The sequence below is a fragment of the Talpa occidentalis genome, unplaced genomic scaffold (genome assembly GCF_014898055.3).
Source record: "Talpa occidentalis isolate TD23 unplaced genomic scaffold, MPIMG_talOcc4v2.1 talOcc4.13, whole genome shotgun sequence".
NCBI classification, from domain to species: domain Eukaryota; kingdom Metazoa; phylum Chordata; class Mammalia; order Eulipotyphla; family Talpidae; genus Talpa; species Talpa occidentalis.
Genome location: NW_023601322.1, coordinates 82,415,195 through 82,441,834, shown reverse-complemented (window position 1 = coordinate 82,441,834; position 26,640 = coordinate 82,415,195). Strand labels below are relative to the sequence as shown.

General features: G+C 41.9%; 1 long non-coding RNA gene across 1 annotated transcript; it reads right to left on the bottom strand.

Moving 5' to 3' along the window:
* Positions 1-3,430: 3,430 nt before the first annotated feature.
* On the bottom strand, positions 3,431-19,337 carry LOC129145645 (uncharacterized). Its single transcript, XR_008551502.1, has 3 exons — positions 18,232-19,337; positions 6,261-6,405; positions 3,431-3,561 (listed from the first exon to the last, which is right to left on the bottom strand). It is a non-coding gene; the product is annotated as an uncharacterized LOC129145645 (long non-coding RNA).
* Positions 19,338-26,640: the final 7,303 nt, after the last annotated feature.

The window sequence follows — 26,640 nt, the reverse complement described above, 5'->3', positions numbered from 1 at the left end:
TGGACGTATGGGAGAACCTCCATGTTAACAATGGCCCCTTTCCAAAGAACAGCGAGGGACATACATTTAAAAACAACAACAGAAAAAGCACAAACCACAGTCATCTGCCGCAGAAGTAATGACTGCAGGAATTATAAAGGATGGTGATAATAGGCGGAAGGTTATGCCTTTAAGTCCTGCCAGTGAAATCCAATTTAATGAAATGAGGGTTTAATTAGGAAAACAAAGAAGACTTTCACTTCTATTTTTAATTTTACGACTGAAAAGTAAGCTCAGAAATAGGAAAGAACCAAATAAAGGCATCACATAAGAATAACTTAAACTCCTTTTCTTGTCCTGGTTTGTGGGGGGCTGGGGAGCATTACAGCAAAGAATCATTTGGCAGGCGATAGATAAATACAAGCAAACTGCCAGTCCTTGAGTTTGCCTTAAGTGGGAAAATACACGATGAAGACGAGACTGGAAGAGTCTGAGTTAATAAACACGGAGGCAATTATTGCTCTTATTTATTGGCTGATAAAGCACATCTCGCTTAATCCAAGGTGCTGTGCTGGAAAGCAGAGAGGCAATTAAAGCCCCAAAGTGGAGATGTTCTGAGAGTTGAAATCCTGCAGAGAGTATTTTCAATTACTCCAGGAAAGAAAAATATCTTATGTAGAGCCCTATGTATGGAAGAATTTCACTAAGTAAAGATTCTCATTCCGAAATGAGGGCTGTCCCTTGGCCCCGTATGGCAATAATACGCTGAACTTGAATAAAGACTTTAAGCTAACACATGAAAAACAAATTAAGAAATTTAACATCAAGTTTATTATGATTTTTATATTATTTTAAACCTTTTTTTCTGGATGAGGGGTTGTTGGGAGGTGATGAGGAGGGAGAAAGAGGAAGGAGTTACAGAGGGAGAAGCGACCCATGGTTAAATACAAATTGGTTCAGTTAATGCAGAGCAACTCTGTGGGAGGTCTATATCATTTTTTTTTTTTACATTTTGTCATAATGCTCCCAAAACGATTGGTCTTTTTTTCCCCTAAACTGGCAACTTGATGTGGCTCTGTTCCTCTGTACCCGTCTCTGTGGGCATACAGACAAACCGAAAAGTTGGAAAAAATTCTTGCCTGTCTCCAGGACATTTTAAAACTAATCTATTTTACTTTACATCATCATTAAGGAAGATTATTTAAACAGAGGCACAGTCTACTTTTTGAATATCCTACCCTGGGACTAAAATTAGCAACTAAAGCCTTGAATTTAAACCATTCCAAGTTTTGGATCCAATCATATTAACCTTTCTACCAGTTTTCCTGCTCGGTTTAATCTGATAGCCCCAGGAGATGGGTTCTCAAGGAGGGCCCGAGCTTTGGGGGAAGGAAGTGGTTAAGAAGAAGAAGTACACTTCTTGGCAGAGTGTCTGAGCATGCAGTGACCTTACTAGGGGCTGCCTGTGTGTTACTCCATCTAAAAGGAAAATTTAGTGGTGTCAGAAGACCTGGCAGCCCTGGGAAACCCAATACTTCCACATAAATTCACTCAACAAGGATGCATTTGTTAATTAAACATTTTGTGGTGAGAGGACACCCATCATGGGCAGGGGTTTGTGTTAGGCATTTATGTATGGTGGGAGAGGGGATGACGTGGTCTTTGATTTCAAGAGACCAAACCTCACATTTCCCAGGTCCTGTCAAGTGGACAAATGAAAGCCCACAAAACCGAGGTCTAAATAATTTAAAGCCATAGGAACTCTTTAAGCAACTCTATTGAGATAGCCTCAAGGTATAAAAATAGTATATTTTAAGGTATATAACTTGATATATAAAAATAAAACTCTGCTTTTCTAGCATTGAGTATCTCTTTCTCAACTGCTGTAAAGAATTAGCAACCTGTACCATGAGTGTTAAATCTAGACCTACGTGGATGAATTGACTAATATTTCAAGATGTTCCTCAATTACCATGAGCAACTCTTGTGACTATCTTGCCGCTGACATCAGAAGTCAGAACAACGATTGAAGCAAGGAAAGAGATTCTTGGTACTGCACAGAAATGATTATTTCTCATGCAAAAATCTATTGCATTCAAACTATGTAACGAGGACTAACAATACCTTTATTTTTGCTGTTCCCTAAGCACAACTTTGCTCACTAAATCTTCCCCTTCAGAGGAGCATTTGCTTCTGACATGGACAGGGGCACAGCCAACAACCTTTCAAAACCTTCAAGTTCAATCATGTTTGTCTGAGGACATAGGACAAGAAAAATGGACTCCATGTTCCCTGGACCTCACAACATGGTATTTTAGGGTGCCAGACTACAAGTATGCCAGTCTTCAGGGTCGAATCTCAAGGACTAAGCACCCAAGTGTTCTTTAATAACTTTATCATGTTTGTGTTTGTGATGTATGAAGCCTGCTAAAGCATAGATCCTGGATTCTGGCCCCTTTTGCCCAGGCTAGGGACAGTGCTCAGAGCTTATAACGTAACAAGAGAAACAAATCATGAGTTCTAATAGAAGACTAAATGAAGGAGTGTTGTGGTAAAAGAATTAACCATAATACCCTACTTTTATTGGCTCCCTATGTGCCAATCTTACCACTGCTTTATATACATCCTTTCATTAGAATCTCAGAAAGCAGTAAGATTGCAAAATGTTGAATAGAGGTACAGAAACGTTAGGTCTCTTGCCCAAGTTTGTGACTGTTGGTCAGAGGCAGTTTTAAGAAGTTTGCCAGATATAGCCTTATGCCAAATTTTATTTAGATTTTTTATTTAGATTTTAATATATGATAGGCACTGATTTTGTTTTTACTTTATCATTATGTTCTTGGCAGTTTTTGAATTCCCAATGATTAAAATATTTAAGGAAGTGAATGTGTGTGTGTGTGTGTGTGTGTATGTGTGTATATGGATATAAAAGAGGCAGGTCTAAAATGTAGATAGAAATACCAAAAGCCAAAATTAGCCATGATGATCTTATTGAAGAACAAAGCAGGAAGATTTACACTAGTGGATATCAACACCCATCATAAATCTACAATGATTAAAACAATATGCTGTTTGAAAAAGGAGAAACAAATCAAGGAGGCACTGTACAGAATTCAGAAACATGCCCATGCCCAAAAGGGCCTTTGATTTATGACAAAAGTGGTCCTGCTCGGAGTGGAGGAAGGGCAGCCTTTTCAATAAATGATGACTGGTCAATTGGATGTCTATAAATAGAAATAAGGGAAATTTGATTGTCAACGCACATCATACCCCAACATCACTTCAGCTGTACATTTGGTAGACCTATGTGTAAAAGGTAAAGACAGATGCTCTAGAAGATAACACGGACACATATCTTCTGACTTAAGGGAGGAAAACATGTGGTTAAAACAGAAAAGATAATCACCAATCACAAAGAAAAGGACTTACAAAGTGGACTACATCCCAAGGAGTTACTTTTATTAAAAGGCATCATTCACAGAGTAAAAAGCTTGGCCAGAATGTGGTAGAAAACATTTTCAGTGTATATGCTTCTTGCTGGGATTCATATCTAGAATACACAAAGAACTCACTCCAGCACATCTGTAAAAGAAAGCAAATTGCACAATAGAATAATGGGCAAGAAATCTGAGCAAACACTTCATAAAAGAGGATATCCAAATGTCCAACAGACATAAATTGATACTAAATCTTACTAGTCTTTAAGGAAATGCAAGTCAAAACCACAATGAAATGTAACAACAGTCACCAAAGTGGTAATTTTTTTAATGATTATCCATATTATATATAGTGTTTATATAGAGATGGATCTCTTATACTTGGGTGGAAAAAAGGTAACTTGGTCCCACCACTTTGCAAAACTTTTCTATTTTTTTTAATTTTTAAAGATTTATTTTAGTTATGCAAGAGCTGGGGTACAGGCCAAATGCTTGGGAGGGTGAGAGGATTCACCAGAGACAGAGCAGGGAACAGAACAGGCAGACTGATGAAATACACTGCTGAGGGGAGCAGCGGGCGTGGCAGGAGAGGCCTGCGTGCCATGTGGGACCCTCGCTGGCAGGCAGGGATCAAACTGGCACTGCAGAGGCTACGAACAGCTTCACAGGGCAGGGCTCAACCGCCTTTGCCACCAGGGAGGCCCTGAAAACTTTTCTGTAGTGTATATCAAAACTGAAAAAATAATTCTTATTTCATGACTTAGTGAAATAAGACTTAGTGCACCATAACACATGGACAAAAATGTTCTCAGTAGTAGTTTTTGTGATAGCCCCAAATTTCCCATCAATAGGAAAATGCATAAAATGTGGTATATTTATGCACTGAGATAATGTTCATCGATGAAAATGAAAGAACTACAGCTCGATGTAACAGCATAGATCAATCTCATGAACATTACATTGTGTGAGAGAAGTCAGACCACAAAGCATATTATGCTTCATAAATTTAAAAAATTACCAACCGATCTATGGTGCAGATGTTAGGATTGTAGCTACCGCTGGGTAGAAGGGGAAGGTGTGCCTTGGGGATGTTGGTTATATTTACTTGTGGACCTAGGAGGTCACTGTGTGGAATCTATCAAGCTGTACGATTGTGATGTGCATGCTTTCAGCAAACGTCAGATCCTTTTAATACAAATGTTTTAATGCTGTGCAGGGAATAAACAGTGATGATATCGAGTCCTAGGGAATAGGAAAGAGGCACATGACTGGGGAAACCATCTGCCCTCTGCAAAGGCGAGAGCACTACGTCACTCTCGCATACGGGTAGTTTCATGAGTGTGCAGAATTGCTGTCATCCTTTGTTGACTGGTGGGCAGGGAGGGGAGGAGTATGACACCCACTGCCTGAATTTGTAAGGACTCTGAGACTAGGGCAGGTTGGGTTATGGGTGATACTTCCCAGGGCACGTACATGTGGAGGTAGGACAGAGCTGGAAGAGAGAGCCCTGAGGTATTAGCTCAAGGGCACTGATCAGGAGGGAAAGGGGCAAAATGAAAGAAATGATGAAGAGAGGAGGTTGTTGGGGGCTTCCCTGGTGGCTCAAGGGGTTAAGACGCTCAACCTATGAAGCTGTCCACAACCACGGAAGCATGAGTTCGATCCCTGGCCAGGGAGCTACCCACATGGCGCAGCAGACCTCTCCTGCCTCACCTGCTGCTCCCCTCAGCAGTGTATTTCAGTCAGTCTGCCTGTTTTGCTCCCTACTCTGTCTCTGGTGAATCCTCTCACCCCCCCATACCTCTGGTCTGTACCCCAGTTCTTGTATGCATAAATAAATCTTTAAAGAGAGAGAGAGAGGGGGCTGTTGGACCCTCTCTTGACCTCCATCACCTCACAAGCCTGTCAGGCATCAAGTGGTAAGAACTGAGGCTAAAAAATGTCAAGAAAAAATAACTAGGAATGAAGAAAGGATCTAAATTCAGTTGCAAAGCATTTAGTTGTGTGTGTGTGTGTGTGTGTGTGTAGACAATATGTATGTGTAGGGCTGCTTGGGGTTCACATAAGCAAATCCATGTGAGGGAATTGAGAGGAAGGCACCAAGAAGTAGGGGGTTTTATTAATGAAGCGTTTCCATGAATAAAGATAATGTCAAAATTAAACATATGTTTAAGTTTGGCATCATTTGGGAATATTTTGTAGACATTTCTCACCTTTAAGAAAATTATTACATGCACAAAATTTAACTGATGGGACAAAAGGAGAGTGCAAAGAAAATAAAAGGGACTGCTGCTTGTCTTCGTCTGTGGACTAGGCAGGGATGTATTACACTCACATCCGGAAACCAAGCCTTAACAAAAAGATAAAAGAAAAAAAATCACACTATACTGACCATCTGTAATATTTTTGCATTATTGAGAAAGTACCTGAGGGCCTCCCTGGTGGCATAGGGGTTAAGTCTCAGCACTATGAAGCTATCTGCAGCCACTGCAGCGTGAGTTCCATCCCCGGCCAGGGGGCTACCCACATGGCACAGCAGACCTCTCCTGTCTCACCCACTGCTCCCCTCAGCAGTGTGTTTCAGTCAATCTGCCTGTTCTGTTCCCCACTCTGTCTCTGGTGAATCCTCACCCCCTCTTCCCTGCACCTCTGGCCTACACCCCAGTTCTACACTCACACAAAAAAAAAAAATTTAAAAAAAAAAAGAGAAAGCACCTGATACACTACTCTTCTGCATGAACAAATTTTACATACAAACCTGGAGTAAACGTGCTTTCATGCTCTTAAGCTGAAAACATAGACTAAAGAGAGTGAAAATTCCAAACTTCTGTGTGTCACACTCACATAAAGACTTGAACGTTCATACACAGCTGGTGTCCAAGAGCAGCCTCCGTGTAAGTCCTTCTCCTCTGCAGCTTTTTCTTCCGCTATTTTGTGGTGCACGGAAAAGGCTCAGTGCCGTCCAGTGAGTCTCATTTGTGGAAATTGTCTGCAATAGGAAAATATAAAATCCAAGGACAGTTCATGTCACAGCCTTAATAATCGCAGTGCTGAACTAGACAGTGTGCTTTCCCAGGTGTGAACCAGATGCTTTGAGATTATTTTAAGCTACTCTCTCTTCGGCAAAGACTTTCCTTTCAACATATTCTCAAGGATTATATATCGATGATTCACACTTGTGTTGAACACATTCCAAATTGCCTGTGTAGGAGTTTCTTCTAACAAAAATCAAACAAAGGATTTTGAAGGTTTATTTAACTGGCATTTTATTGGGATTCATTTATTTTCTAGCATTTCAGGAGAACAGTTTGAAAAAAAGTAAAAGTAGAGTAGAATATAAATTGTTAAAAAGTTCATCACTGATATTAACTTAGTGTTTCTGAAGCAACAGAAAAAGAAAAAGAAATGTGCTTATTTAAGAATTCTTATTAAATGAGATAATATTCAGCTCATTGCAATAAAAGATTTCCTCTTAGGGTAAACAGGAATGAAATGGCTGGGAAAAGAAATGTGATACCGTAAAGCAGATGAATGATCAGCTCTAATTGTCTTCCATAAACTTATATCTAGCTCAACATAACAAAGAGATTAATAAAATACATGATATACAGTTTATGGTCAGATTGAACAGAAATAAACACCATCTCCTTATACCATAGGTAAAACTAAGACAATATTTGGACTTTCCCCCCAATTTCCCACTTGACCTATGTCCTAAAAGTAAATATTAGAAAAAGCCAGTGTACACTCATCATATGGAAGCCATACAGCTGTGAATGCGGCCATGACAGATGTCCTCGTGTCACAACAGGGGGGCTGGTATAAATCCTAAACCAGGGAAGCCGCTGATGTACACACTAACGTGCCCTGCAGCAACCGAAACTCTACCCTGGGAAGTGTAATAGGGGAGGCAATGATGTGGCAGGGACGCATTTTTCCAGGCTAGCTGGGCTGTGACTGTATTATAGCAGAATCCTCCCTCCAAATCCTTTCTCGTTTCCAGTGACTACAGCAGAGAAATTTCACCTTGTGGCTTTTCCTACTCTCGAAAAGCAATGCCTCTCCCGAGAACAGTCCTGGCTCTCGGCTGCTTTCATCCGTGCCAGTGATGTGTTTGCCAGACATGTGCTAGAAGCTTCTGTAGGCTGTCTACCATGCAGTTATCATGACCTCACTGGGAAGATCTCCAGGACCACACCCATAAAGACCCTCCCAATATAAACATACCCACCCCCACCACGCCCCTCTGGCTTTCACATCTCCCCATCTCTACCTCCCTCCATCTGGACCCTTCCTCATATCCCCATTTCTGACTTCGCACTCTGTTATTCTTTGCTTGTCTTGCAAGCTCCTCCCCATCTTGTTTTCTTGCTCATTCTCCCTCCACTTCCTCATCATTGACCTCTTATACTTTTCCTTCTCTCCTTTCCCCTGTAGCACTCATCTACTTGGGATATTCTCTTTTTTTTTTTTAAAGATTTGTGTATTTTTACACAAGAACTGGGGTACAGGTCAAAGGTGCAGGAGGGTGAGAGGATTCACCAGAGACAGAGCGGGGAACAGAACAGTCAGACTGATGAAATACACTGCTAAGAGGAGCAGTGGGCGAGACTGGAGAGGTCTGCCGCACCAGGTGGGTTTCTCCCTGACCAGCTGGGAATCAAACTCATGATACAGAGGCTGCGGACAGCTTCACAGCACTGCACTCAACCCACTGTGCCACCAGGGAGGCCCAAACTTGGGATGTTCTTTCTGGATTTAGGAGGGGGTGAATTCTTTGGGGATGGACATCCCTCTGAGTTCATTCTTCACAGAGCCTGTTTTTAGAGCTCTCCTCGATGTTAACATCTCTGCTCCACTGCATACCTCATCCTTAGCCCATGTAGACCCTTTGTAGTTCAACACAACCTTCTCTTTTCAGGGGAAGGGGACAGTGATTACAGAGGTAAACATCTTACTGGAAAATCAAAATCCTGCATTATTGCCATCAGCACCAGGCTTAGGCCAGATTTTCAAAGACCTTCCCTTTTCTTTGCCTCCTCTTTTTAAGATTTCTGTATGATTTGTCCTTAAAGTCAGTACATTGTTTTCTGCCAGATGGAACTAGCATGGTAGACAGCCTACAGAAGTGTCTAGCATAAAAATGGAGATGGTTCCTTTGAAAAAAATCTCACCAGAAAATGTTGGTGCAGTTGCTGTATTCCTGAGGGCTCCAAAGACCAAGAAAACGGACATCTCTCTCCATGAGGAAAAGAAAGAGATAGGGCTAGAACTTTGCAATTTAGCTAGAAGACATAGAGCCAGCAGCTGAGCTCATTGTCATGGGTAACCGGGGCGCTAGAACAAAGTGAAAGGCTGACTGTATTAGGCCTTAGGTCTGCAAACGTATCATCTCCCCACAACTATTTTTATATGTAGGAAATAGTTGGAAATAAGATGCCAAGAAAGCAAGCCCTTTGCAGTTCCATGGGTGGTAATCAGCTCCTGGAGTGAGGGCAGACGTGGCCCTACATGAGCAGCCTTGCAGGGGAGATTTTTCTCCACATGTTAATATGAACAAGTGTCTGTTCGTGAAAACTGACCTGCTGGATTATGTACCCACTTTTTCCTCCCTCCAAAATGCTGTTTGACTTCTCTTATGATAAAAGTAGGAGTAAATATGGTGCTTGTCTGAGTTGTTCCTGGCATTAATTTCAAATGAAGCCAGATTCCTTCCTCCTGCTGAAACTAGACAAAGAAGTCTCTGAATATTTCCTTACTTGAATCCTATTAGCTGTTTCACTATTTACAGTTTAGTAAGTGATCACGGCTTTCTTTTTTTGTTTAACCCAAATTAAAGTTTACATTGCCTGCTTTTTTTATTTTTTAAGTTTTCCTACTGGATTAAAAAAAAAAAAAACACACACACAATTAGCTTTCAGAGGGAATTATGATAATGAAATGACCCTACCCAACATTCCTGGCACTAAAAATATTCAGTTTGCTAATTACAAAAGGAGGGAAAAGCCATTCTGTCCGATTAAAATCGTCATCTCTTACTAGGCAGCAAACTCAGCTTCTTTGTCTGAAGAATATCTTAAAATCAATTGTTCCCTTTGTATCAGAGTCCAAAATATCTGCTTTTAGTACTTGAAAAATTCACTGAAAGTTCTAGCAATATAATATTTTTATTTTTTTTTTTTTAATAATTTTTTTTTTTTTTTATAGAGGCATGTTTTTATTTATTTATTTATTATATTTGTTTGTTTTTGTTTATACATGCACTGGGTACAGTCAGAAGCGCGGGAGGGTGAGAGAATTCACCAGAGCCAGAGCGGGGAGCAGAGCAGGCAGAAGGGCTGAAGTACACTGCTGAGGGGAGCAGCGGGTGGCAGGAGAGGTCTGCGCACCATGTGGGATCCTCCTCCGGTGGCCGGGGAGCAGCCGGGGATCGAACCGGCGCCGCAGAGGCCGCCGGCAGCTTCGCAACCCAGCGCTCAACCGCTGCGCCACCGGGGAGGCCCAGCAATATAATATTTTTAAATAGTTAAGAGCAGTATCTGAGAATGAAAAGGACACCAGTTAATTGTTTAAAGTGTGTAAGAATTCCGTTTTAGTAAAAAATAAATATGAATATTTAAAATCTCGTAACATTTTAACATTTTTCCAAATGATCATAGAATGTTCACACTGAGGGCCTCCCTGGTGGCACAAAGAGTTAAAACGCAACTTATGAAGCTGTCCACAGCCACTGCAGCACAAGTTCGATCCCCAGCCAGGGAGCTACCCACATGGCGTAGCAGACCTCTCCTGACTCGCCCGCTGCTCCCCTCAGCAGTATGTTTCAGTCAATCCACCTGTTCTGCTCCCCACTCTGTCTCTGGTGAATCCTCTCATCCCCCCACACCTCTGGCCTGTACCCCAGCTCTTCTATGCATAAATAAATAAATCTTTAAAAAAAAAGGGAATGTTCACATTGAAAAGGACTTTAGAAATCATTCAGTGGTTCTCAAATTTATCTCACTTCAAACACCTTGAGAGCTTGTTAAAACAGGCTTTACCCCTGGGAATTTCTGACTCAGTAGAGTTTGCATTTGCAACAAATCCCAGCTGATGCCAAAGTTGCTGACTCCTCACACATGCTGTGGGGACCTCTGCTTGTCCAGTCCTCTTCCTTACACACTTGAAAACTGCAGTTTCATACACTGCCCAATGCTGACCAACTGTGAGCAGATGGGCTACAAAAAGAATCTGATATCTCTGTTGCTTCTGGTTTAATCCTTAGTCTTCTACACCAGCATTGAAAACCCAAGCTCTGCCATCAAATCCAGTGATGAGGCAAATGTAAAATAAAGCATAGCACACTGTGGTAGGTGTTAGCATAAGCAATATATACAGGAATCGAAAGAGCTCTGGGGGGAAAAAGCTTGTTTAAAGACACCTTTGCAAAAGATGTGACTTCTCAGCTGGGTTTGAAACTAGATATGTGTAGGGTAAGGTGAAAAGTATCAGGCTTTTCTGCCCTCCTGCCATCAGGATGGATGAGGGAACCCTGCGGTCCTGAATGCATGCCTGAGGGCGGGCACCTGGAGTAGGGTGTGGGCACATGTAGGTGGGATTCACCTGGGCAGAGACTGGGCTTTTTAAGGGCCACGTCATGGGGACGCCAGCAGAAGCAGAGAAGCGAAAAAGCAGGAGAGCGCCAGAAAGACTTGCTGGGGACTGGGAGGCCTGCCAGCCTCCCAGCCCCCCAGCACCCCTGCTTGCCGTGTACCTGGTAAATCCAAATAAAAGCCTGCAAAAAAGCCACTGAGGGTTCCAAGACTCTTTCCTCCTTTACCCTGGTCTGCATGGGGTCATAGAAAACCTGCCTTGTGTCCATTCCTGCCACTACAATATGGAAGTTTGACACATTGTAAGAAGGAGAGAGACTGACATGCTAGGCCTGAGGACAAAACCTTAAGGAAGGTGTAAAGGCAGGACAGGACACAGTGCAGGTTTTCTGATCCAGCAGACTGGGTAAAGGAGAGCGTCCTGGAGACCTTGGCACGTTTTCAGGCTTTTATTGGGGTTCACCAGGCATATGGCAGGCAGGGGTGCTGGGGGGCCGGGAGGCTGGCAGGCCTCCCAGCCCCCAGCAAATCCTCACTCTATCTGGGCTCTCTGGCCTTCTCTCTGCTCTTCCATTCGTTCTGCTTCTTTTTGGCTTCTGCTGGCGTCCCCGTGATGCCGCCCTTAAAAGCCCAGCCTCAGCCCAGGTGAATCCCATCTACCTATGCCCACACCCTACTCCAGGTGCCCGCCATCAGGCCTGCATTCAGGACTGCAAGGATCCATCATCTATCCTGATGGCGGGAGGGCAGAAAAGCCTGACATTTTTCCTTACCCTACAAAAGGTTTACATTTAGGGAGATGGAGGGAAAAAGGAACATAGAGATAGGGCAATTCAGGGACTTGGGAGAAACTAATGTGCAGAGCTAACTTTAAAATGAAAGTTAGCTGTTGATTGTTCTTATTCTCCCACAGATGCAGACAAGGAGCACCTACCTTCTTACTGTTTTGTGGGCTTTAAAAAACACCCAACACACTGCAGCTCAGTGAGACTATTTTTTTTTAAAGATTTATTTATTTATTTATACAAGCACTGGGTACAGTCAGAAGCGTGAGAGAATTCATCAGAGCCAGAGCGGGGAGCAGAACAGGCAGACTAACGAAATACACTGCTGAGGGGAGCAGTGGGCGCAGCAGGAGAGGTCTGCACGCCACGTGGGACCCTCGCTGGGGGCCAGGGATGAACCGGTGCTGCAGAGGCTGCAGGCAGCTTTGCAGTCCAGTGCTCAACTGCCGCACCACCAGGGGAGGCCCGAGACTAATTATTAAAGCAAACATACTGGCTAAAGTACGGGGATCCATAGAAATGTAAAAGTTGTCATTTCAAAACATTATCTCTTTGAAACAATTAAAAAATAAGCTGGGGCCTCCCCAGTGGCACAGCGGTTGAGCGCTGGGTTACGGGGCTGCTCACAACCTCTGCAGCACCTGTTCGATCCCCAGCCACCGGGTGAGGATCCCACATGGCGCGCAGACCTCTCCTGCCGCCCGCTGCTCCCCTCAGCAGTGTACTTCGGTCCTTCTGCCTGCTCTGCTCCCCACTCTGGTCTGGTGAATTCTCTCACCCTCCCGCGCTCTGACTGTACCCAGTGCTTGTATAAATAAATAAATAAATAAATAAATAAATATTAAAAAAATAAAAAATAAAAAATAAGCTAATATGTGCACATCTATTTTAAACATGATATACTTTAAAACAATCCAGTAAGACAGAATCAATTGGTTAGATTGCAAGCTTTAGGAAGTCAGGGATTGTGAGTTAAATTGGCAAATACTTAAAGATAATTAACTATTTTTTTATTTCTAATCTCACCTTTTCTTTTAAAACTCATATATGTTTTTTAAAGAAAGGTCTTCTTTTTTCTCGACATTTATTCTCAACTTAGCTCAGTTGCAAAACCCTGGTCTTTCTGGCAGCGCACGTCTCTTCAGGGAGCGATCTTTCTCTGACTCAGACATTTCTGTCTTTTCCCCTCTCTCGTGTAAGACCTCTACCTAAATTTTCCAGCTATATTTCAGCTAAAATATCCCTTCTTTCCTGTGTGGGTAATTTGTTTCTCTCCAGTTTATTTTCTATTCTGTAGTTTCCCTGTCCTTCCTTGGAAAAAAGACTTCTTACAGAATTTTCTTAGTTCTCAACATATCTATGCATGATGATTTAGAGCTGTGTTGCAAGTTTTCCTCAAATATTGAGAGAGAATACTTATAAATACCCAGAATCTCCTCAAATGGAAACTTAAGTAAAATTTTAACTTATTACCTGTGTGGGGGGTGAAAGGATTTTCCTGTTTTCTAGCTGAGCTTTTTGTGGCCATGCACAGTTAAACACTAAATAATGTTACCAATTTAGTGAATATTCAGTAATTAACACAACTAAAATCACATATATGAACTGGCCATCATGTTAAGTTAGCAGTTGTCAGCTTTTTTTTTTTTAAGATTTATTTACATATACAAAAACTAGGGTGTAGGCCCCGAGGTGTGGGAGGTGAGAGGATCTACTGAAATACACTGCTGAGGGGAGCAGCGGGTGAGACAGGAGAGCTCTGCTGTGCCATGCGGGTTATCTCCTTGGTCAGGGATCAAATTCATGCTGCAGTGGCTGGTGATAGCTTTATAGTGCTGAGACTTAACCCCTTATGCCACCAGGGAGGCCCAGTTGTCAGCATTTTAAAATAAAAATATAAATACAGAAAAATAAACTTTTGTTATCAAGAAGAGGAAGGAGATAATAATAAGAGCATTAACAAACAAAATTACAAATAGGAAAACAGCAAAGAAAATTGATTAAACAAAAGTTGGCTCTTTGTTAGAAAAAAATAACATTGCTATATTGCTAGCAAAACTGACAGAGGTAAAAAGAGAGAGAAGACACTAATCACCAATATCAGGAATTATTTCTTAAAACTTTGTGAGAGCCTCTGATCATCTAAAACTACAAGTTTATTTTGAGAAAATTCATCAGTTCTAATCTTCTATTTTCTGATTCTTAAATAACTTTTTTACCATAACCAAAAAAGATGTAGAAATCCAATGGTAGCATAATTTTTTTTTTTTAAATATTAAATTTTATTTTTATATTCCCCCATACAATTGCAAACGCCCCATTCTGACCCCAATCCTTCCCCTCCCGCCCCCACCCCCAAAAAGTGTCTCTGGTTCATAGTTTTTTGTTGATTTTGATTTTCACTTTCTTATATTCATTTTCCTGGTCCCTTATTTAAGTTTTCTAGATTCCTGCTATGAGTGAGACCATCCGGTATTTTTCTTTTTCTTTTTGGCTTATTTCGCTGAGCATGATCCCTTCCAGTGCCATCCATGTTGCTGCAAATTGCATGTGTTTAACTTTTTTGAATGCTGAGTAATATTCCATGGTATATATGTACCACATCTTCTTGATCCAGTCATCTATTTTTGGGCATTTGGGTTGTTTCCAAAGCTTAGCTATTGTAAACAGTGCTGCTATAAACATAGGGGTGCAGGTGCTCTTTGGAATGGATGTTTCTGTGTCCTTTGGGTAAATCCCTAGGAGTGGAATTGCTGGATCATATGGAAGCTCTATGTTTAGTAGGTCCAGAAATCTCCACACAGCTCTCCATAGTGGTTGGACCAGTTTGCACTCCCACCAACAGTGCACAAGAGTTCCTTTTTCTCCACATCCTCGCCAACATTTGTTGTTGCTAGTTTTTTTAATATGTGCCATTCTCAATGGTAGCATAATTTTATGGACAGGCAAAGGGGAGTCACTAATTTTTGCTGAAAAAACTAAGATTAGTACTTATAATATTAATAATCCACGTTGTAAACACAGACTACCATATGGGGTGTATTGTGGAAAAAACTGAATATGTATTGCCTACTCAGATCTTAAGTAGAGCAAAGTGGTGTATGAGCTACCAAGAATAAATTGGGTGTGAATACACTCTCAGAGGCTCCATACAGAATGATAACAAAGTGGCCTTCTAGCTTAATCTTATCCAAAATATGATTTTACATGGTGTTTCTTCCGTAGTCACTGCACAGTCTTCCTAATGAACTTTATCTTTTGATGGTATCTTATTTATTAACATAGACAGTTAATGTAACTTGTTTGTTAACTGGGGTAGTTCTGTAATGCAAATTTCAAATCTCATATTTCTGTGCCAAAAAAAAAACACCTTTAAAAGTATAATATAGAAACTGAAATTTAAGGCTGGATGCTGAAACCATAGGACCTTCTTTCTCCACACCATTGTGTGTGTAGATCTTGACACCACCGATAATAGGCCATCCACGTTTATTATCCATTATATTATTTAATTTTGCATTCATTTATTCAAATAACCTTATGAGTACAGAATTATGCTGGGTACTGACATAGACCAGAAAAGTAAGCAATAGTTTGTCCTTGGGTAAACTTCAAAAAAGTGCACTCAGAAACATAGTAGTATAGGGTAGAAAGTCTTAAATGCTCTAAGAAACAGTCCACAGAAGCCAAAGACGTAGAAGTCACAGTTCCAAAGAAGCGAGTCTTTCCAACCCATCAAACTGGTAAAGGCTTTATGTAGAAAACAGTGTTCAGTGGAATTTGAAGGAGGTTAGGTTCAGACAGACTGAGATAGTGAGAGGTTTAGAAGAGAGCATAAGCCAGGCTCTGCGGGACGGCCGGGGAAGTCCGAGACTCCTGGCTGACAAGGGATCACCTTTATTCCATGAATGACACAGGTCTGTCAGGATTGCTTAGATTCCAGGGACAGGCCAGTGACAGCAAAGAAGTTTCTTCAGCCACTCAGTACATTCCTTACTGGTATTTATTTCCTGATGTATAAAATGCACTTTATAGAAATTAAGCAACCACACATATATAAAGGGCCTAAATATATTTTAAGATTATTTTTATCAGTAGTGAATACACAATAAGAGAACTTGACATCAAGGCAGATAGGACATCATTTACAAGCATGAATTCTATGAGGGATTAGAATTTAAGGCAGCCCTGGAATACTGGGGAAGTTTGGAATTTCCTGGTGGTGTCAAATGAGAAAGAGAAATTAATATGCATCTTCCCAGTTCTTGACCAATGGATGAGGATAGAGATGTGAATTTCACTTTTGCGGCTTTTTTTAACTGGTGAAGCTCAGGCTGGTAAATAATTTAAGTGCATATGTTTATCATTAATCCTCTAAAGAATCTGAGAGGGCCTGGGATTGTTCTGTTTGCATATTGGTTAATTTAGGAGAGTCCTTTTGATGTTCATGTGCTCATTCATATTAGATGCTTAGTAGAATCTTAACTTCGTGTTAGTCCGAACTCTTCTCCTCTCTTTCCTCAGAAGCTGGACACCGCACACCCTGGTGTGTATGTGTATATGTAGGGAAGTAAAGTAAAATAAAGTGATCCTATCATATATGAACTAATGGAAAACTGATTTTCCATTTCTCTGGAACCCCCAAGAACCACTTCTAATAACTGAGAAACTGATTTTCATTGTAGTGAAGCATAGCTCAATCAAATTTAATGAGCCCTGCAATTGTGAAGCAATGTTCAGTTTGACTGTGTTGATCTCAAGTCCCAAACATAATTATTATCAGTGTCTTCAGATAATTTTTAAAACCTCAGGTTTTGAGCTTGAAAAAAAATTTAATGGTATTTTTTTTGTTGAGGTAATTTGGTTTCTAACACTGATATAACTTAGGGGAATATGCTCACATCTCTTCAGATACATGTTACCACGCCACACCCGCCACTAAAGCACCCATAATTCTCCACAGTCCACTGGGTCCCATCCCACCTTTGCTCACCAACCCCTTCCCTGTCTGGTAGCCTCACTTCTGCCATCTGATTTTTAGGATTTGGTTGGCTTAGTTTCATCTGTCCTTTGTTTTATTTCTTTACATTCTACATGTGACTGAAATCATCCACTGTTTGTCTTCTCCACCTGAATTATTTTGGTAAGCATAACCCCCTCCAGTTCCATCCACATTGTCACAAATGGCAAGATTTAATGTTTTTGATACCTGACTAGTAGTCTTTTGGGTACATGCACCACCTCTTCTTCATCTACTCATCTGTCCTGGAGTGCTTAAGTTGCTTCCATACCTTCACTGCAGTGCTGCAATGAACACAGGAGTGCATATGTCCCCTTCAATCAGTGCTTTTGTATCCCTCAGGTACATACCTAGGAGTGGGATTGCTGGATTATATGATAGATCTGTTTTTTTTTAAAGATTTATTTATTTATGCATACAACAGCTAGGGTACAGGTCAGAGATATGGGGCATGGGGGGAAGTAAAAGGATTCACCAGACACAGAGTGGGGAGCAGAACAGGAGGATTGACTGAAATGCACTGCTGGGGCGAGCAGTGGCAAGACAGGAGAGGTTTGCCGCGCCATGTGGGTAGCTCCCTGGCCGGCTGGGGATTGAACTCGTGCTGCAGAGACTGCGGATTGCTTCATAGTGCTGTGTTTAACCCTTTGCGCCACCAGGGAGGCCCTCTATTTTTAATATTTTTGGAAACCTCCATATTATTTTCCATAGGGGCTGGGCCAGTCTATATTCTCATCAAAAATGTACAACGGTTCCTCTAATCATTAAAATAGTTTATCCTTACTATACCCCACTTCTAATTTCACTAATGGATGACATGATAAAAACAACCTTCATATAAGATCTTGAAATGTCAACACATCTAAGAGGTAATGTAAATTTGTATAGTAGACCTTTTTCCATCAGCGTGTTTCAAACAAAAATAAATGTATTCAGATCAACAGAATGTTTTTAATTTAGCCTGATGAGCTGTATTTCAAACAGCCATGTAGATAGTAGGCTTAATAGCCATTTGCTCACACACACACACACACACACACACACACACACACACTACCCATTTGATGATCACAAAGCAAACTCTTGTAATCACAAGATTGTAGGACTGAGCTTCTTGGGAGACATGCCATCTAAGAGCCCACAACTTCACAGGGAAGTTTAATTACTACTTTGTCCCACGGAGCTTACCCTCAATTCTGATGAGTGGATTTCATGTTAAATGTATAAACAACATGTCTAAACTCTTTCTGGGCCAAATCAAAAATGGCTGCCCATTTTCTGAAGCAATCAGTCCCAAGATAAAGAATTCCCAATGAAAACAATAGTTTATATGCTATGTGGTCATGTCACATACCAAATTCCATTCAAGGATACACAGTGTGAGCTTTCTTTTTCACATGAAGCTTTAGTTCACTCACCTGAATGAGCTGACCTCTGATGTGGATGACACCAAGAGCTGACCTTTGATATCGATCACACCATGAGCTGACCTCTAATATGGATGGCACCGTGAGATTAATCTTTCTTCCTTGGAAAAATGTAGAAACACACAAAGCCTATGTTTCTTCAATAGCTGTTGTTGGAATTATTTTAAGGCAGGGTATTTTGAGTAGTATTACGTGCAAAGTTTTAAAGCATTGCTTCCAAATGATGATTCGTTCCGTATCACATGACCTTTCCACCAAGATGCTTGACAATTGTTCTCAGGGACAAGATGGCTAACTCTTCATCCTGACACTCGGGTTTTCTTTTCAACTGTGATTCTCTTGCTGTCCAAGCAGGAGTTGAAAAGTAGTTGAAAACAACAGTAAAGGTAACGTAGGAGACCAAAGAATCCAAGGAAATCAATTGTTTTATATCTTTCTCCTTTACAAGTGTTAACAGGTTGAAATTGTGGGTTTGTAGTTCTTGGCAAGCATGTTTATTTTGAACTGATGGAAATATTTGGCTTTGCAAAATGTGTTTTGGTCAGGTAGATTCATAACCCAGGTCATCCATCACTGGAGTAATGTCCGGACTAGGATAGTTTGGCAGGCAGGGAGAACATGAATCACCTAGGTTAGTACCAAAGAGCAGGTGTCTGGGGCGATACCATCTGGCTCCAGTGTTGACTGCCTTCCCCACTGCAGGGCATGTATCTGCAGTTCACAGAGTAGCTCCAACTGTATACAGGAAGACCATCACCTTGAAAACTGGGGCAAGGTCTGGAACATTTAGGTATGCCTTAAGCAGGTGGGTGATTCTTCTTTTTCCTCAAATTTTATTGATTTGCTACTCCTTTACATAACTGTCTAAGCATGGGCGTACTCAACTTCACCCTTTCTTATATGTGCAAGCTTCACTCAGCCTCCACCAGAACTCCAGTGCTGGTGAGTTGTGTTTTTTTTGTTGTTGTTGTTATTTTTTCGCATAGAAGAACTGGGGTACAGGCCAGAAGTGTGTGGAGTAAGAGGATTCACCAGAGACAGGATGGGTAGCAGAGCAGGTTGATCTACTGAAATACAGGGAGGGGAGTAGTGGGTGAGACAGGAGAGGTCTGCTGCGCCATGTGGGTAGCTCCCTGGCTGGGGGTCAAACTCAGGACATCACAATGATAGAGTTGTGACTTAATCCTAGGCCACCTGGGAGGCACCCCAGTGCTGGTGAGTTATCCCCTTTTTTTTACCTCTTTCCTGCTTCCTTCCCCCACTATTCACGCTGATAACCAGAATATATTTCATAGCCTAAAAATTGTTAGCAGTGCCTTGCCAGTTTGTTTACTTTGGTTATTTGTATTCCACAAATGAGTGAGACTATCCACTAATTGTCTTTTACTGTCTGATTTATTTCACTTAGCACAGGTACCTCAAGGTCCATCAATTTGGTCCCCAAAGGCACTATTTCATATATATTTTCCAAAATTTCTTCATCCTGTTGGGTAATTAGGTGGTTCCATGTCTTTAGCTACTGTGATTAGGGCTCTCTGAACATAGGGGTACATACATCTTTTTATATTAGAATTTTCATCTTCTTTGGGAAACTGCCTAGCAGTGATGTTGCTGGATTATGTGTTATTTCCATTGTAAGTTTTTTTTTTTTGAAGATTTATTTATGCATACAAGAGCTGGAGTACAGGCCAGAGGTATGGGGGCTGAGAGGATTCACCCAGAGAGAGAGTAGGGAACAGAACAGGCAGACTGACTGAAATACACTGCTGAGGGGAGCAGTGGGCGAGTCAGGAGAGGTCTGCTGCAACATGTGGATAGCTCCCTGGCCAGGTATCGAACCCGTGCTGCAGTGGCTGCGGATAGCTTCATGGTGCAGTGCTTAACCCCTTGTGGCACCAGAGAGGCCCCCTTTTTAGTTTTCTGAGGAATCTCCACACCATTTCCATAGAGGCTGCACCAAATTACATTCCCTATAACAGTAAATGTTCCTTCTTCTCTGCATCCTCACCAACACTTGTTCTCAGTCTTCCTATAAAGAACCCATACAACTCTAGAAAACAACCCAATCGGGAAACAGGCAAAAGATCTAAAGAGACACTTCTCCAAAGAAGACATTTGGAGGGCCCACAGGCACACAAGAAGTATTCATCATCACTTACAAGAGAAATGTAAACAAAAAGCACAGTGAGATATCACCTCACCCCTGTGAGAATATAAAAAGGTGGATGATTCCAACCTCTGCTGTGCTAGGCTACCCCTGACGTCTCACAGGATTCACAGGGCATGCCCCAAGCTTGGAGTGAGTGTCTCAGACAAGTCACATCATCCTCACTCACCCAGCAGGTGTGGCCTCTTAGCGGCCATTCTCTCCTCTGATACATCTAGTAAGTGGTCATGTGGTGGTGGGTGTGGGGGTAGGCCACGGGTCACCTCTGCTGTCACGAAGAAACACAACTTCTCCTCCATGGTTCGCATGTAGTCAGTATCAATCGCAGAGTCCGCAAGCTGTTCTTTGAGTCTGTCTACCTTATCTCACATAGACAGGTCCTGTCTATAAACACATGCAAAATTCCTATGCCGGGACAGCCTGCCAGAAGTGGCATTTTAGGAAGCCTAACAACTGTCTGCTGTCACGTGATGTTATGGCATTGCTACTGCTGGGCAAAAGCAAACAGGATAAAGACCTACTCCTTGTTTCAACTGTACCAGGAGCGCCAGGCTCCTAGTCCTCGGTCCTGCCCTGACTTCCACTCACACCTATAGAGCCTGGAGGCTTGACAGCCAGCAGGTACACTTGTCCTTAGCAGATACTATGGATAAATAGGTGCCAATGTGACAAAATCTAAAATATCTTCCCATTTTCTTGGACTTGCAAGCTTACTTTACGCTAAAAGCATACTTAGCCCTTCATTTATATCCTGATAGTGCTGGGCCCATGTGCCTGATGTCACTTTCCAGATCTTTTGGTTTGTGATAAAAGCTTTTCATCAGGTGCTTTGCATCTTGCAAAGGTCTTTGTTTGGGAACTGCCGAGTTTCTGATCAAATATTATAGCACATTCGTATTTTCACAGATATGAGATTTATACTCCATGGTAATCTGTATATGTCTTGGGACCTAGTCATTCAAGCTTGAGAGAACTGATTCTCTGTGATTCCTTTGAGAACTGACACTGTTTGTGTGTGTTTATGGGCTGGGAGTCGAAGGGGAGCTTTCCTATGAATAGACGAAAGATGAATGTAACAGAAAGACTATTTAAAGATAAGCTCTTGCTGTGGACACGTAAGGCTGGCACTTCAGTTCCCAGTTTTGAGTGTCTGGGATGAGGAGGAATGTTGCAGCTCCAGCTGCTTCTTATTTGGCTCACCATGGAAAACCCCCCTAAAATGCCTCATTTTTAGGTTTCACATGGTTTTTGCAGCTGAACCAGCCTCCTGTTACTTGGCGCTTCTGCTTGCAAAATATTTTCGGGCAGATACACTTTAGCTTAAAGTACCTTCTCTTCAGTCTTTTAAGCCAAAATAAAAAGGCTTGTTTTCTTGGTTTGAAATAGGAAGGGTGAAGGGAATCAAATGTTTCATTAGAGCTTAATTCCAAGTTCATCACCTTTATTTTTTTTAAGATTTATTTATGTATGCATACAAGAACTGGGGTACAGGCCAGAGGAATGGGGGGGTGAGAGAATTCACCAGAGACAGAGAGGGGAACAGAACAGGCAGACTGACTGAAATACACTGCTGTGGGGAATAGCAGGGTGTCAGGAGAGATCTGGCATGTGGGTAGCTCCCTGGTCAGGGATCGAACTCGTGCTGCAGTGGCTGTGGATAGCTTCACCGGTGGCATCTTAACCCCTTGCACCACCAGGGAGGCCCTCATCACCTTTATTGCGCAATGATTTTTCTTTCTTATTTTCTTATGTTTTCAGGATCTAGGGAGTCTGATAGGAAAGAAATATCAAAAGAAAATGTTATTGAAAAATCATGGCAGAAAGAAAGAAAAAAGCAATAAGTTTTGTAAAATCTTAAACTGATGTTTCTGCACCTAATTCTTCAACCCTGCCTCAGAGTGCAATATTTAACAAAATCTGATTACACACACATTTGAGTTAATTCTGTTCAGTGTTTCATTCCCAGATGTGTGCTCTTGGGTAGGAGAACCAACTCTGTAGCTTGCAGGCTGAGATGAATAAAATAACTCAACTTAAAGAAAACTCAACTTAAAGAGAATAGTAGTCTCCATGATCCTTTCAAACTTGGACAGCTTTTGTGTGTCTTTGGGCTGGCAGTGGAAGCGGAGTGTGCCATTCCTAGGAAAAGATCAAAGATGGATTTAACAGGAAGACTATTTAAAGATACGCTCACTCAGGATAAGATTCATTGGTGACTCTTTGGGGCAGCCTCTTTACTTCCTTTCCTACACTCAGATAGGCCAAGTTCCCTTCTTTCTAGAATGATCCTTCTGGAAGTCGAATCTCTGGGGATCATCGATCTGTAACAGCAAATGCCAGGAGACTGTGTCCTTGTGAAGATATGTTCGAAAGGTCTGGCCTGGGGGTATCCTCAAGTTTCCAGCCTCTGGAACCACCCTTCTCTTTTATACCCAAATAAACTGGATCCATACCCCAATTACAGGGCTCCTCCTCATATTTTCACAGATTTCACAGGAGGATTTGGTTTTGGGTTTATATCTTGCTCTAAACTCCCATGTCTATGTGGCTGCCCACCTCCTGCCACACTCCCACCCCTCACTGCAAGCAAGGGGGAGAGGGTGCCTTCACTGAGTCATCACCCCCTGTGCAGTCCACGTGATTTATGTCATCTGGAGCCTGTTGTAGGAGGAAATGGTGTCTTTGGCATGGGGCAACATAGCAGCTGCAGGAAAAATTTTCCCACTTGCAAAAGGGCTGTTAACTCACGATAGAAATCTGCTGAAGGGTATTGCTTGTAGGGTGTAATTACATCACAGGGTGGGGACCCTTTTAGGCTTCTTGGGGGAAGGAAAGAGGCTCAACTTTCAAAGGCAAACAAACCTAGATCATTAAGGTATTCTCTCTTATTTTTTTTTTTCTTGAAAGGAATTCTATCTTCTTAAGCCTATGCCTCCCCATGCTAAGATGGCAAGTATTTTTATTGCCTTCACAGATGGTTTGAAGAGAAAGCAAAGAAGGATGAGTCGAGACCATTGGGATGATTTAGGACTATGGCAAAGCCCCAAGCTGAAAACTTGAAATCCCTGGATTTATCCCCTACTCGCCACTTCACATTATATATTCAGCTTTTCCCAGACTGAGAGCCAGGGGGAGATACGGCTTTCAGACGCTTAGATAGAAACACGTTTCTCTTATCTACCCAATGTCAACCAGTTGTTTACTCTATCGATTTGAAAATCTCCCTCCTGCCCTAGGTCTTTCCTACATTGCCAATTAGCTTGTTCCTAATGTGCTGTCACCGACATTAAGATCCCCTGATTAAGAATTTATAACTGCAACCTCCCTGTTATTATGTAGCTTGAGGTGTAAAGCGCCACTGCATTGTGTAATTCTTCTTGAGCACAATGTGAAATACATATTTAATTAAGTGAGTGGAAAGTAAATAAATTTTCCTCTTATGATTGATCTATGAAAGCTTAATAAAATCCAAACCAAGTCTTCTGTTAGTCTTTGTCCTTCAAATAGCTACTTCATTGAACATAAAATTAACTAACACTGCACCTGTATATCTTGTGTATGTTGTGCTGAAGCTAGATAATTTGAACAAAGGATTTCACCCTGGAAAAAATTAGAAAGCTCTGTGTTTAGTTAGAACTATGTCCAGTGTAATGAAGTAGCCAGGAACATCTGCTCTTGGTAATAGGATATTCGTTGACTATTCCAAACTAGCTTATAAAAGGACACAGTGAAACTTGAGGGGTTGACTAGCCAACTAATTATCAGTTGAATTTAGGAAAATATTTAGAGGAAACCTTGACTGTGTAAAATGAATATTTACTTTCTTTTAAGAAATGTAGACATTTAGATCACTTTCTCCACAAGAACCTTGCATTAACCTCCCTTCCCATGATGGTAATCAAAATCACTTCCATCACATACTGCATTTTGCATTTTCAATAACTGTTGGGAAAAGAAGATTGAAACATTGCATACAATACAGGACTGTTTAAAGAAAAAACAATCGAGGTGTGAAGCAGGGAACTTGAAGGTATCTGAAAAGATGGACTGAATTTCCAAAAGTCACAATTGAATGTTATAGTCAGTGGGAACAATGCGTCTTCTTCAGCCCCATTTGACCTACGAGTGTTTCTTTTGAGCTCCTTCATGGAACATGACATGATAAGCATTAAAATGTGGTTCTGTAGGAGCAATTAGCACACCTAGCCCCCTACGTGTGCTGTTAGGAACAAGGGTGGCTTAGCCACGAAGGAGATGAGAGAAAAGTAAGATGTGAAATCTACACATTTCAAACAAGGTCTTTCACTCACCCCTTGTAGAGCCACCAGAGGCTGCCTCATGTTGCAGAATGTTCCCTGGCAGAGATGTTTCCCCTGCTGTGGGGAGGAGACTCGAGGACGGCTAAGTTCTAGTTGCGGCTCTGTTCTGGGATCCAGAGAATTTTCCTATCCGAACAACGTAAGGCAGAAGGCCGGGCTTGATTAGTGTGGCATGGTGGTGTCAACCTTGAGGAGTGTCTAAAAGCAGTTCTCTCACTGAAACCTCCCAGGAGAGAGTTTTCAGTTACCACTGTAACATTTATCCTTTTTGCATAAAGAGGATTCTGAGCCAAATCAGAGGGGACCTTGTAACTGCATGTATTATCCAAGAGATGTACCCGCTGGGATGACCTTCTTCTTTATCAGCTCCAGTCCAGCTCTTATTAGGATCCCAAGAGAGTGGGACACAAGACAGGTATATCTAGGTGCAAGAGTTGGGTGGAAACAGAAAAATTGGACACAGCCCAGATCTAAGGAAAAAGTGGAGTCCCTAATGACCCAGCTCAGGGTGAGGATGGTGGATGTCTAGAGGTGCAGGAAGTTAGGGACCAATTTTGAGAGAGGGCAGTTGAAAAGCAAAGTGAGGTAGTTGTTACCCCACATAACCTTGGCAGACCCCACTTTGATAGCAGCCACTTGGAACTCATTTATGGATGTCCAACGAAGTTAAAATGCAAGTCCCCAAAGTCTGGCTGACTTGGGCTTCAAATGTTCTCCTGTATTGCAGGGTGGGACAGGAATCTGCCCCCAGGGGCTGGTGTTCACGAGAGCTGATCTTACAACAAGGAGGCAGGGCTTGCTGTTTTAATGGGCCAGTGTTTTACAGCCAAATAACCTGTGACCATTGGCAATGTCACTACAGAAGCATCCCTGTTATTTTCTTACTTTCAATCAAACTGAAGAAAACAATAAAACAGAAGTGAACATGAATGCTGCTGCCTCTCTGGGGTCACGGGCAAGTCACCCACACATCCTGTGCTGCTCAGGTTATCTGGGAACAGGCACTGCGCGTCATCCATCAGCCACTGTAGCTCTCTGCTCTCACACGTAAAAATGCCAGTGTCAAGAAAATTAAGATAGGTGATAAACCACCACAAGAAAGGTTCTTTTCCCAACCCCCCAAGTTTTGTTGTCTAGAGAAGGAAGCTGAAAGTGTTACAGGTAATTGGGTCAAGCCTCAGTAACCTTAACCATGTACCATCCCACCCTACCCCCAAAAAGCCTTGTCCTCTCTGCACGTTTAATAATGATGCAGAGGCAGAAAGAAAGAACTGAACTATTTTTAAAACTCCAGAAGTTTCCTTGGAAAGAAATGCCAAGCAGCAGGTCAAATAAATGAATGCTGTCTACTGCACTGATTAAAGAGTAGCAATTGTATTGTCAATCCTGCCAGGGCTAAAATGGCCTTGTAGAATTCGGAATTAGCAGCAGTCGTAAGCCTCCTGATCTAGACAAATGGACAGCAGACATCTGCCTGCAGGTGAAGAACTGTTTTCCGAACTGTCTTGTGTGGTAAATGGAAGACGCTGACAGTGAAAATGGCAAAGATGTAGGCTCAGAGGTCAGTCATCTGCCAAGACCTCAAGCCTGGAGCAGGATTTGAGTGTTAGACAAGAGCTAGTAACTGTGCCAATGTGATTGAGGGTGTGGACCTCACCCATCCTGGGTCAGATCTTTTATGTCTGCGCTTCTCATGCCAAGCTTCAAATTCTGCATTGCTGCTGCCTGTGGCCAGGGTGTCCATGCGGATGTCTGAAAAATGAAGTTTATCATCGGCCCTTGTTCTAATTATTTGTTCATTGCTTGTGATTAGAAAACGACTGGAAAAGGATAGAAGTAATCAAAACTTTCCAGAAGAAAAGAGTGTAAAAACACATTGAAGAGTGCTTGTCATCACTGACTAACAGCAAAAGG